The sequence below is a fragment of the Protopterus annectens genome, chromosome 9.part0 (assembly GCF_019279795.1).
Source record: "Protopterus annectens isolate FY-2018-M chromosome 9.part0, PAN1.0, whole genome shotgun sequence".
In the NCBI taxonomy this organism is placed as follows: domain Eukaryota; kingdom Metazoa; phylum Chordata; order Ceratodontiformes; family Protopteridae; genus Protopterus; species Protopterus annectens.
The window spans coordinates 311,835,320-311,849,801 of NC_056743.1; the positions used below are offsets into that span (position 1 = coordinate 311,835,320).

The window sequence follows — 14,482 nt, forward strand, 5'->3', positions numbered from 1 at the left end:
GTTACTTACTATTAGCAAGGCAAGTGCAGAGGATGGAGGTGATAGATGTTTCCAGGTTAAAGACAAAATACCAAATGCCTAATCTCTCTCTCAGAAAGTTCTTAAATTAATATCAAACATTACTGCCGGGTTAGCTTGGATGACATCACTCTTTGTCACCTGACTTCAGTTCCCAGGCTAAACAGAAACCCAACATCTCTGTGTTAAAAATACATAGCTCTCAGATGTGCAATTGCTAGGAAGTCATAAAGCAATCAAACACTTTACATTTTAAACCTAGTAATTACTTTTCTTTTCAGACAATAGAAAAACTTGTAGCTCTAGACATTGTGTGCTTGCTGCATTGAAACTAACTTTTATAGCACATCATAAAGCATTTAATTTCAACTTAGTTTCTTGAAGTTTTGTAAGTTAATTTTCTATGTTCCAGCAGGGTATGCTGTGGTTACATTCTTGAAGTTCAGTACATAGCATACAGTTCTGTATAAATCATATCAATATTCACAAATGACTTAAAATTATTTACAAAATTCCAGGTAGCTGGGCTGGCAGTGTCACACTGTGCACAACAACTGATCCCTAAAGCAGTTTGGCTGTACAACTCTTCAGTAGATGCCACCTAAAACCTATGCCCATGATTTTGGGCTTAAAGCAAGTTCTTTCTGTTGTTTGAGACATACACCCAGTTTTTTTTAGGAGGTGAGAATGAAGCTCGCACATACATATTGAGAACATGCAAACACCAACCAGACAGTTAACAGAGATCAGAATCATACCTTAGACCCCGGGTCTTTGAGGTGATACTCTTAACCATTGTGCCACCTTGTCTTTTTTTAATACGTGTGTGTGTGTGTGTGTGTGTGTGTGTGTGTGTGTGTGTGTGTGTGTGTGTGTGTGTGTGTGTGTGTGTGTGTGTTACTCTTGGGCCTGAGAAAGGCTAGTTTATTTAGCTACTTAATAGATTAAACAGATGTGTGCTCAAATGTACGCATGCACATATATACTTGAGATAATGTTTACAGTTGCATGAAATCTTGCTGGGTGCCATATATAATAAGAATATGTGTGCTTCTGCAACTAGTAGGCAAGCAGAAGTTAAAACTAAAAATAATGATCACTGAACATGCAGAAGTGAGTACCTGTCTGCTACTAGTGATAATTCTTGATACAGAAAAGGCATTTGATAGGGTCAGCTGGATTGGTTTTGAGCTACAGTTAAAAACATTTAACCTTTCACACTTTTGTCTTAAAAGAATGTCATCCAACACAAAAATATATTCGCTTACTTCAGAATATGCAGACCTTGGCTCTGAAGTCAGCTTAAATGTATCAGTTTATCCCTGCTGAGTCATCTTTGGAACGAAATGAACATTTAATTAACCTCATCTCCACTTCTCGCACCACTCCTCAGATTGGCCATAGTCTTTAGGCACTAAAGCAGCACTCCACATAAACCCATATTGTAGATGCTGAAGTTGCAAAATCACTGGCACTGAAGTATAACGCTATATTAAGACAAATGCTACTGTGCTCAAGTCTTGATTGCTTGATTGATTATGAACAGATGATTCAGTTATCCTACTTTTCACCGAACAGAAGGCTTTATGTTTTGTGGTGCACATTTTGTATATAAAGTACTTCTTTAAAGAAATACATAATTGATAGCCAAGAATGCTATTTTAAAAGCATAAAGCACATCTAAGATATAAATGCATTGAAACCTATAATGCTTCAAAAAGAAAACAAAATATTTGGTTGCACCACATTTTATCAGACTGCAAACAAGTCAGAACATCATATTTCTTTCTTACTTATTGTGTTCTTAATTCTGAAACAGAGAAGAAACTCAAGATATTATTTGTCATGATTGTACTCTATGGAGAAATGCATAAAGTGATTAAAAATTGGTATAACATGGATACATTTAGGTCCGTATCCATAGACAGCTTGCAAAGTAAGCTCACTTTAATAATTCATAAAGCTGTCCGTATTCTTCCTGTTTGTCTTTAAGTACCACAGTGCACTTCTGTAATGGGAAGTTACTATATGCTGGGTTTAAGTGTGGTATCCCATGGGTGGCATCTTTGTAAATGTACTTAGTGTGCTGTGCTGCTATGGCAGGAGACTTGCAGAGTACAGGATGCATAGCTGCCCGTACCACATAAGTTCCATGCAGGCTAGAACTCCAGATGTTTAAAGGTGCATGATGAGAATCTGTGCAGCGTGACATGGAGCCCCCTACTCAGGTTGTCAGTATAGGTGTGTGTGGGTCTGCTAGTGTCACTGCATGAATGGCTACTATGTGGTTTTGTGTTTGTAAGCGGGTCTGTGGATGTCAGTGCACGAGTGCCTAATGTATTGTTTGTTTTCTTGTATATCTGGTGGTGTCACTACCTGTATGTGGTGTTCTTGGGTGTTTCACTGTGCAGATACGTTAGCTACTGAGTGGAGTAATACATTTTCTTGCAGATTTCCAGGGGATATGGTGTTGCCATTGTGGGAATGTGAATAACGATAAATTCCTTAATGGTATGGCAGTGTAATGCAGCTCATCCACACTGGGCAAATTGCACTGCTGCATCTGTTCTCTATGTATACCAGTTTTAGTTTCATGCGTTGGAAGTAAGTAATTAAGCATTACTACAATAAATACGTTGACAAACTGTGCCACTCCCCTTCCTAAAATAAAATTATCTCCCTCCCTCCCAACCACATCAATGCAGAAAAAGAATGTCTCCCCATTTAAACACTTATTCTACTTCAAACCACTACTTCTATCAAGAGACATCCATCCTAACCCAGGCTCCTCCCAACCTACCATAAATAATAATCCTCTTGTACAAACATTTACTAACCTCACCCCCTTAAAAAAGCAAGTATCTTTCTGCTCTGTCAACCTTAGGAGTGTAGTAAATAAAGTACAGGACTTCCATGCCTGTTTAGCTAACTATACCCTTGACATAGTCACCCTAACTGAAACCTGGCTGAAACCATATAATAGAGATAGTGAAATTACTCCACCTGGCTATAACATCCTACAACTTGATAGACAAAAGAAAAGAGGAGGAGGGGTAGCCATACTCTCCCGTGACCACCTCTCAATAACTACCCCAAACCTCCCTCTACCCACTTTTTCTTACAGCTGAACTCCTACTTACCAATATTAAACTTAACAACTTTACCACCATAAGTGTTGTAGCAATCTACATCCTCCCTGGTGATAATCTTAGTATACTGGAGAACATCCTACACTACCTCTCACAGACCATCCTTAATGAAGCCAGCATTCTAGGGGATGTAAACATAGATTGGCTTACAATTCAAACTCCCCAAACGACCTCTTGTATCAACCTACATGGATATGAGCAACTAATCACTTCCCCTACCCATATTAGCAAGTCACACCTGGCACAGTCTCTCCTGGACTGGATTTTGGTGTCTCATCCCCAAAATTACCACAACCCTCGCACTTTACCAAATTCCCTTAGTGACCACTGCCCTATCATAGTAAATAGACACACTCCCCATTTCACCAGATCTTTCAGGTTTATCACCTCCCGCAAAACCTCATCCTTTAGTCCAGACTCTTTCATAGACTCTCTCTCTAATATTAACTGGTCCTATCTCACTACACTCCCCTTAGATGAAGCTGTCCACTCTTTCAACTCTACCTTTCTAAACATCCTCAACTCCCTAGCTCCCTTCCGTACTATCAGAATAAAAGCAAACATTGCTCCTTGGCTGACCAAACATACTAGAGCCTTGATGAAAAGACTTGACAATATATGGAAATTATGGACAAAAAACAAAGACCCCTTCTCTCCTACAGACTTACAAAGAACTTAGAAAGCAAAGAAAAAAATTATCAACAAAGACAGGATCAACTTCTCTGCAAACCCTCCCACTACCCTAAAATCTGACCCTAAAAAATTCTGGAACTCAATCATATTACTGTATCCAGGAAACCCTTTCCCTCCCAACCCATGCCCAAATAAAACTTTTTTGAAGAAACTGCCACTGAATTTAACAATCATTTTATTAATTCAATAACTACCGTAATTAATGACCTCCCCACTAGTAAACATACTAAAAACCCCACTTTCTCATCTTCCCCTCCTTCTCCCTCTAACTCTTTCTCTCTTACATCTGTCTCAACTAAATATATTAAATCTCTACTGTCTAAACTCAAACCTTGCTTCCCCTCAGCTGTTAACCTACCTCTTACTTTCTACATATAGCTGCTGAACCCCTGGCCTGTCCAGTATCCATCCTGATCAACTGATCTGTCTCTGAATCATATGTTCCAGGAAAACTTTCTACACATTACCCATACATAAAGGAGGTAATTGTTCTGATATATCAAACTTCAGACCAATTGATATGCTGTCTCCCCTCTCAAAGATTCTTGAGAAATGCATTCACAAGCAGAAAATGCAATACCTTCTCCAACAGAACCTTCTAAACACACACACACACAACATGGATTTTGTTCCAGACACGGCAGTACAACTGCACTAATATCCTTCATTAATACTGTATCACTGGCCCGTGACAATAATAAACTAGTCTCATGTCTTTTCCTCGACCTGTCCAAAGCCTTTGACACTGTCTCCCATCCCCTCCTCCTAGACAAACTCTGTCATCTAAGATTTTGTCCTCCCACCATATCTTGGTTTTCCAGCTATCTCTCTAACTGTCAACAAGCTGTTAAATGGCACTCTGCTCTTTCTCCCCCCTAAGCATCCCAATGGGTGTCCCAAGGATCCATACTGGGGCCACTGCTCTTCAATATTTTCACCAACCTACTTTACACTTATTGTCCCAACTCCACACTTGTACAATATGCTGATGATTCTACAGCCATCACAATTGCTGACAATCCATCTGACCTCCACTCTACTACCCAAGCATCATTCAACACCATAGAGACATGGCTTTGTGATAACAAATTAATTCTCAACCCTAAGAAAACTAAGCTCCTACTCTTCCTCCCAAAAAAATCTCATCAATCTCAAAACAACATTTTCCATCCTATCTAGCAATAGCACTGTCATTACCGCTGACTCTAGCACTAAACTGCTAGGAGCCATAATAGATGATCAGCTTAAATTTAATGTCCATATTACCACCTCTATCAAAAAGACTCACCAGAAACTCGGACTCCTTTACCGAAACAAAAGACATTTAACCAACTCAGTCAGAATAACTCTCTCCCATGCATTTCTTCTTCCCTCCCTCCTTTATAGCTCTCAGTTATACACAAATCTTAACACCACACCCATAACCAGACTTGAAACTACATACAATAAAGTTGCCAGATTTGCTGCAAACCAAACCTACAAATCACACCATTGCCTATCTCTTAAACAGTTGCAGTGGCTTGAATTCCCTCATTTGCTGCTACTACAGCAACTGTTAATTATCCACTCCATCCTCTATCTACCATCTTTCTGCCCTTGCCTTCAATCAATTATAACTAAATATTACCCAACCAGGGCATTACATAGCTCAGACCAAGACTTCCTACAGATCTATAAACCCAAAACCAAATCAGGGTGTTTACTTTATAACTATAACCCTGCCACAACTTGGAACCAACTACCCCTAGAAATTATGGGAAGAGAATTTATGCACCACCAAGCTGAAACACTGTATTGTAATAGTCTCCACAAATAACAGTGTGTCAGGTGTATGTACGTATTTCTTGAAACTAATTATACATTCCAAGATTTTTCAGAAATATAGTGAAACAGCAAGTCTGTTTAGCAATTAAGACAGAACTTACTTCATAGAGTTCTCGTCAGCTGTGCTAACTTACTTTCACTCTTAAGTTGTAGTCTTGGTTAGTAGTTCCCTTAAAAACTTCAGGATTGATGCCGTTAGCAAATGCTTTCAAACTGTAAACTGAAGCCCTTTTTCATTAGTCCAAGTCTCATTAAAACCACAAAACTTTTTTATTTCACAGTTTAAAACAACGCTTACTTCTATAGGGCTCTCATCAGCTATGCTGACGTGCTCCCAGATAATGCCCAGATATGTGAAGTGGTGAAGAAATATTGGCCGGTCCTTAGGGCTTCAGTTTACGGTTTGAAAGCATTTGCTAACCTTTAGTACTTGGGATTTTTTTAATTAAGTAAACCCCTAGAAATTAGGTCCCTTAACCAAACAAAACATTTCAAACTAGCCACTTGGGAATATCTAATAAATAAATGGTCCTGCCATTGTAGTCATCCTCCCTGAAACTACCTAACCATAGCTTGTCTCTCATCCCGCCTTTCTCTTCCACTGTCTGTCTTAATATCCATCTACCTCTCTGTCTCGTTGCTTAACCTCCACATTACCTTACTACTCCATCTGTACCTCTACATTACCTTACTACTCCATATGTACCTATACTGTATATAACTACTTAGAAATAATGAACAATGTTTTCCCTACATTGACATTGTACCTAAGTTTTTGTTGTAAAAATTCTGACATTGTACTCTACTGATTTTCTGTATATTACTTGTAAATGCTTTTTGCAGTTTGATCTCTAACATTTGTACCCAACCGTTTTCTCTCAAAGTTTATTGCAAAATGCTATTTTTTTCTATTTTATATTTAAGTTTATGTTATTTTATGTTTCTCTAATTGTTTTAGCTGTCAATGCAATTTTCTTGCTGACTTCATGTAAAATGTTAATACTGATTGCGGAGCTTTTCTCCTCGGGTCTCCACTGAAAATGAGCGAATGCTCAGCTGGACTAACCCGGTTAACAAATGTAAAATAAACAATATAATAAATAAACTACTGAGGACAAGAAACAGGTTCAAAATGTGCAGAAACAGAGTAGAATTTTCTGGAACTAGAGGTGATGGATTTATGTAATGTGCTATTAAATTTAAAATAATTATATATATATTTCAGGGTATGGGGGATTTCCCCCACATTTGAGGTGCAGGGGGACTTGTCCCTTGGAAAATCTAATGTTTGTATTTTGCAGCTTTGGCTGTTATGCATTTTTTGATTAATGACTTCCCAAGGTTTGTGTGTTCCCTATTCAAGTAATCCATTGTCGATTAAATAAAATGTGATTATTTCAGTTTTTCTTTATTCTTTTGTTTCTACTCATGCATTTGCTGCTCAGTTATTATTTTTTCCCCACATTTTCTTACCTGGTTCACTTTGACAGGGCCTATAATCAGTCTTTGTGATCAGTTCTTTTCCCCGTTAAGCAAATGGAAATACATAAATAAATGAAGCAAATTTGTTACGGTTTCAGTGCAAATTGTTTGAAATTTGGAATGTAGTTAAACAGTATATCTCTGAAAGTTTCAAATGTACAGTAGAGCTTTTGCCCTTGGAGCAAACCTCCCCAGACTTCCTTTATTGGAGGCTTTACTTTTAAAGTCTCAAGTTATGTAACACATCCAAAAATCACTACACTTTAGGATAAGTGACATAAGCTTGTTTTAGCTTTCGGCATTTTTGGGTAACAGACTGCAGTAGCCTGAATTATATTCTTCCAAACAGCACCCATGTTATCAATTCATATGTACCTATTTTTATATGGGTCTATGTTACATTACTAATATTTCAAATAATCAAAAATCAATGGAGCAAGACAACACCAAAATGGCATAAGACCGAAAGTTTAGCTTCCCGAAGTTCAAAACAGTGAAACAGCAGCTGCACATATTCCACAGAGCTTGGAGCGTCTACATGGAGACGATTGGGAAATGTACCCTTTTCCTCACTGTAGTGCAATCTCAGAGTTGGTATATATAATTTGTAGGCCACCATTTACATGAGTATTTTATGTAGGTTGGAATAGTCCAGGTCCTTGACCCCCTTAGCAATGGGAAAATACCCATGGCCCTGTTTTGTCTATAACTAGTCAACATGACTAAATCACCAAAAGCCATTTTTTACAGTATCAAGTGGTTAGCCCTGATGTGACCTGCAGCCTTTAATCTGTGTTCTCCTAACAAGAGGATACCATGTGTGATGCCCCTGCACTGGCCCAGTAATCAAGGAGTCTCAATCCTCACCACTGGCAACAGTGAGAGACATACAGAATGGGAGGATTACAAGTACACACACAGTAAAGAACAATTCCCCTTAAGAGCACACAGAGATCACAGTCATTCTGGGGTTGGTTTCTCCCTCTTTCTCCAGATCCGCAGTAAGACTCCCCACTGGCACAGCTGTAGGGTTAAGATCTCAGCCGAATGCCCAAGCTAAGACCTCCAGCACCCCCTCTGTCCAACCAGTGTTTCATGGCCCTGCCCAAGTAGCTGACATACACACACATTTTGGATTTGATTTATACACAAACACACACATAAACCAAGGGAAGGCTGGAACAGGTTTACTAGCTATACACCCTTCTGCCCAGACTATAATGTGGTACCAGCTGCCACCAGCCAACTCTTTATAAGCTACTTAAGGTCTTTAACAAAGGGAGTCCAATTCTACTGTGTAATGTTACTATTATCCAAATGGTAGTCTGACCAAGTGCAAGGCGCTATATAGGAGTGGCCTGTAGAGTGTCACCACCAAATACATATCCAAGTACTCTGAAAGCTTAAATATGTCTCAGAAATATCAGCCACAAAGATAGGTTTAAATATATTTGCAGTGGTAGCGTTGTTGCCTCACAGCAAGAGGTTTTCCCATTCAGTTCTTGGCTGGAGTGCAAGGAGTGCCTTCTGTGTGGAGTCTGCATGTCCTCCTCGCTGTTGGGTGTGCTTTTGAAAGACATGCATAAATGGGCGTGCCTTCATTGAAGGTTGAACGTTGAGCTGGTACCTCAGCTTTCGTGAAAATCTGCTGCCAATCATCAGCGGACCGTAGTTCCGCTGTGGCGACCCCTAACCTGGAAAAGCCGAAAGACAAACAGCATATTTAATAATAAATAAAAGAACAAGACAATACTCGGCAAACAGACACAGTTACTTCAGAGTTCAAAATTGCAGGAAATATTTTAAAACAACATTGCAGGACAGTCTCAAATAAATACAGAAAACATCTAAACTAGGCATGGGGGGTGGGGTGGGGGGGGTTGCCACCCTACAAAAATGTTAGAGAAGGTGTACTTTTTGTGTTTTTTTCAAACAGCTGTTGTTTCACTGTTTTGACTTGCATAAATGTTCATTCTTTTATCATTTAGGTGTTGTTGTCTCGCTCCTTTGATTTTCGATTATTTGAAATGTAACATAGACCCATATACATACATATTTATACACACACACACACACACACATTTATATATATAGATATATATATATATATATATATATATATATATATATATATATTTTTTTTTTTAAGATATAGAAAAATTATATATTGCTTATATGGTTTTATTATTTGTAGTCAAATGGGCACAACGTCGACATCTGTTGGGTTGACAGAAACTGATGGTTTACATGTGCACAAGAGTGACAATCCACAAGGATGGGAATTTCAGCATTAGTGCATAGGATATTCAGAACATCACTGTTGTGCCCACAACTAAGTGTTAATGTATGACTGAAGAAATTGTGTATTGAATACAGTTTTGTGTGTGTTCCTATGTGACAGTTAGGGCCTCAGATGATACAGTTCTGGTTCAGTTCTTATCTGTTAAATTTTAATTATAATGTTGATATTAACAGCATTATGAAACATGGTATGTTACACAAGTAGTCCTGTTGACACAGATCTGTTTACTTTATTTCTTTCTGTCCACTGACATATATGAACAAATATGCTAGATAAACATTTAATATATTTATGCAATTCAAGTTATTCACTGGATATGCCCACTAGCCTCAAGTGTCTCTTCTCAGTGGTGACCTAGTAGCACTGTTTTATTGAGAGTCTTGCTCAGAGTTGCATATTTTAAAATTGAAGTTGGGGGAGTCAAACCTGGGACTTCAGGATGAAGCCCTTTTATAGATGACAGTCTTAATCATCTGCGTTAAAATTACAGACATGTTTAGAACATTTTATTCAGCAGTTGTTAAATGGCTGTACACATATTCCACAAATAATTCTTATTTATAACAATGGCATATCAGAGGAAAACTTGGATATAGAGCCTTTTGTAGATTTTGAGTTTACCTCACTTCAGTCTTAATAGAAATAATGGTATAACATCAGTGGCATTTTTATAACTTTCTGATTAAACAGTAACCGCCATTTTCTGACTCCACTTTAGATTAAGGCAAGCTTGCCATTTTGTTTCAGAGGTAACAGAGAATGAGCCAGATTCAGGAAGCTGCAGCTGGTCTGTAGTAGATCTTGTAAGCAGCACCCACCATTTGTATACATTCAGTCTGTAAAAATCTTTGCTGATGAGGGCAACAGAAGGGGGGCAAATGTATCATTTCAAATTAAGACACAAAGCACATTCACATAGTTATCTGGAAACAGAAAGGTGATTCTGCTACTAACATTTTAAGGATTATAGGATTACTGGGTATTAAGAGCACTTTTTTCTTCAGAGAGAGTGTTTTTTCCTATAAGCAGTAAGTTTAATTTGTGCTTTGGGAGTTTATTTGTTGGTACTCTATTGTAGAAGTAGAAAACTTTACAGACCCAGCTGTGACATTTAAGAAAAGTTTTCCTACCATCTTTGAGTGTTTAACAAATTAAGCTGTCCGTGCTGTTGCTGCTTTGTCCGATTCCGCTTATTTAAGTTACAACATTAAGCTGTATGTATGGTTTATTAATGCAGAAGGCAACTAAATGAGGTGTCATTTTCTTTCTGCAATGTAGAAAATGTTGACCTTTTTGCAATAAGGATTTGCACCAAGAAAATAGTTTGAAGATATATCTGCCACATTTGCATCGAGAGCTGCTAAGAAGTCATTGAAGTGATTCAGTACATTTGCATGCCTTTTACGAAACCAACTAATCACATTTAATACCTTCTTTATTTTTCCTTACTAGAATAACCTTTATAAATGTTATCAGCAAGATTCCTTTTTCATTCCTTTGGGGTTGTTGTATAAAAATATTTTTTATCTGTAAAGCACTCTACCCCCACTAATTTTTTGTTGCATTTAATCAACGCTTACCTCCAAAGCATTGTTTGACTCAGAGTTGCAGACAAAGTAAATTCATCCACAGTTGGAAGTTGAGCAGTTTAAGGTACCTGCGGCACAAAGTGTGATAAAACAATGTTCTGTATCATGCATTCGAAAGTCAAATATCTTAATTGATCTTTACCTGTATTGTCAGAAATGCATAAAATACCTTTTCTGTTTAATTTGTAGGTTTATCAAAATTCACAAATTAGATATATGTTGAGTAATATGTCTTTACCCAGAATGTCCTGCAAATGACTTTTGTTAACCAACTAAACGTCACAGTCCACAGTAGATTGTGATATACATTCATAAGATATTTTTGTACATGTCTAGGCAGTTTTCTCAAGGCACACATCTACATTGATTTTTTTCTCATCAAGTACCCCAGTTTTCAACTTGCCAAGCCACAGATCATAAAGACAGATGCTGGTGAAAGGAGGTAATTTTCCCTGTATAGAGTTTTGACTTTTCTACATAGGGACAACTACTTCCCTTTCTGTAAAGTAGTGTACTCTCAAACCTGGTACACATAAGTAATAGGTGGTTTCGGAATGTTGTCCTGCTACATCGACATGCAGGTAACAAATTATTGCCTCATTCATAATGTTATCCTTTCGGTGAACTAAGCTAGGTTAGAAGATACTTGATACGGTTGCCATTAAAATTATGCTCCCAACTCCTATACCACTCAGAGAATCCATATGTTAAACAAAACAGGAAAGAGGGATTCCTTGACAGTTTTTCCCAAGTTGTGTTGGAAATTAACTCAAAACTGATATTTATTGCAAATATCATTTAGCATTTGTTTTGAATATAAATACAAGTTTGCAATTTTCATAGGGGAACATGAACATTTTCCCCAAATGGCACACATTTCTTGCATATGTGCATGCCTAAATGCTCTCATACATGTGTATGTATGTTTTTGAATATGCTTGCTTACATATAGAGATCAAAGAAGCAAGCTGATTGTTTATTAGTCCACTAGTGGGATTGTACTATGCATTTGCATAGGTATTAAGGTTACATTCATTCTCAGAATCTTTCTTGATGGGATGATTTTAAGATCCAGGCTTAAGGTAAGTAGCTTTATATTTAGTTTGTGTGTGTGTCTGTAGCCCCTTCATGCTACTCTTGCTATTTATGTATGTACTCTAACTCCAAGACCACACAGCAGTTCAAGGAGGAAATAATCACCATTGCCTGCACTACTGCACAGGAGAAAAGGTAGAAATAACTGCAAAAATAAAAAATGGCCTCCCAAGTAAGTAATTAACCCCCACAATCACAAGACTATCTCCTAAACACATACTCCCTGCTACAAACTAAACATTTATAAAATAGTCGAGGAAACAAGAGTTAAGTATTAAACCCCACCTTCTGTTTCATTTATCTAAAACTCAAATTGATGTACTACCAGAAATGTGTGTGTATATGTATGTATGTGTATATATGTTTGTGTGTATGTATATATATATATATATATATATATATATATATATATATATATACACATACATACATACATACACTTCTGTTACAAATATTCAAGCTGCAAAAAGACCAGGAGTCAGAAAACCGGGGGTGGGGGGTGGGGGGGGGGGGTGGCTTAGACTTCTGAACTATTGAAAATAAAAAAATAATAATAAAAAAAAAGGTTTTACAGGATGTCAAACCCCTCTGCATTCCCCAGCACTGTGGTATTTGTATATACCACTTGTGAGATTAAAAAACAGTGCAGTAATCTGTATTACTTTGTGGTGATGGAATATACTTTTAAAGCAATTAAAAAAAAAAAAAAAAAGTAAAAAAGTAAAAGCACTTTCATGTAAGCATAATACCACAGTCATGCAAAGAAATACTCCTGCTTCTGAAATCCATTCCTACAAACTTACTCCATGCTAAGTCAAGCAGAGTACCTCTTTAGCCCTCTTTAAGAGGAACCTGGATGACTGGATGGGAAACAGAAAATATACCCATTGGATCCCACCTGTGCCCCTGCTGTACAGGGGAAACAGGTGCTGACTTTGAGGGAACATGAGCGAAATACTTGGCTAGGATTATAAGGGCCTCTGGGTCAGTAGCATAGTACCATCCTATGAATCTAAAAAAATAAAAAATAAATAAATAATCATTAAAAAAAAACAAAAAAAAAAAAAACAAAGCTCAAGTGACATTACCACCTCGATCCCTTTTCATTTGATTAAAAGGAACCTTTTCAAACTGTCAGTAATCCATATGTATGCATATATGTGCTATGGGGTTCCCTTCAAAATGTCAAATGTACAAAACTTTGAATTTTATATGGTCGAGACCATATGATTGAAGTTTTGAGATCTTGAAATTCTGAATGGAGATCTGCATACAGCGCGGAATGGGAGATTTCCTTTTTCATCACTGTAGTGCAATCTCGGAATTGGTATATTTAGGTAGCGTAGGTGTGGGGGCCTTGCCCCCTGCAAAAACATTGAGAAACTTGCTTTTGTATTTTTTTTGGATTCATTTCATAGTTTCGAGATTTCAAAACTTCAATAGTATGGGTCTGGACCATATGAAATTTGAAGTTCTGGAAATCCGACATTCTGAAGTGAATCCATACCATGGCAGTGTACTCAAATTCTCAGAGATGTTGAAACTGTAATGAAAACAGAAGTGCCATATAGATATATACACAGATAGACACTGTTGTTCAACTGTTACAGAACAGAAAGCCACACTGCGTAGCTTTCTATTGTACGTACTGCTTCTAAATATGAGTTACACCTCAGCACTTTCATTTATATGCGTTGCAGTCCATTGCCATTTGCTATTATGCAGGAATTATAGTTGTATTTCTTCCATTTAAATTGTAGTGACATTAACTTCATTAAAGCCTACATCTGTATCTGAAGGCCGACTTCACATTCCTGGACTTGTATTAAGCCATTTTCCCTTTGATTTACATTAACTGATATGAACTTTTATCTGTTGCTGCACTGGTTTTATAAGTGTATGCGCTTTCTCTGCTTCAGCAGGCTGCTCTGGTAACAAAGTGGCATTTAAGTACTTGGGTTACTCTGAAGGTTTAATTCATGCCTGAGAACTTATACATTGTTTTGAAGTTACAGGGACTGCACACTTTGTCATTCAGTCTTGACTATCATCCCTGGTGCTACTGTAATGCCAGTGTTTTAGTTGATCTTATTGCTTTTGCTTATTCATTATAAAATCAAAATCCAAACATGAGCATTGTTTATAGGTCTCCTTAACTGGTTGGGATCAGGTGTTTATTATTTTCTGGAATCACGAGAGTTGCCTTTGCATTTTTAGTTGAGTTTCCAGCTTATCAGTATGTTTCTGTGCACTAAAATGTTATTGCTTGCCTGTCCAACTTTTCTGACTGTGGTTTCCTTGCAGGGTTTGCATTCTGATATTGTCCTGCC

The 14,482-nt window shown here is 37.5% G+C and overlaps 1 protein-coding gene across 4 annotated transcripts in view; it reads left to right on the forward strand.

Annotated features, from left to right (window-relative positions):
• CHID1 (chitinase domain containing 1) overlaps window positions 1-14,482 on the forward strand; it is a 1,907,544-nt gene that overhangs the window by 1,852,530 nt on the left and 40,532 nt on the right. The gene's annotated exons all lie outside the window — the stretch shown is intronic.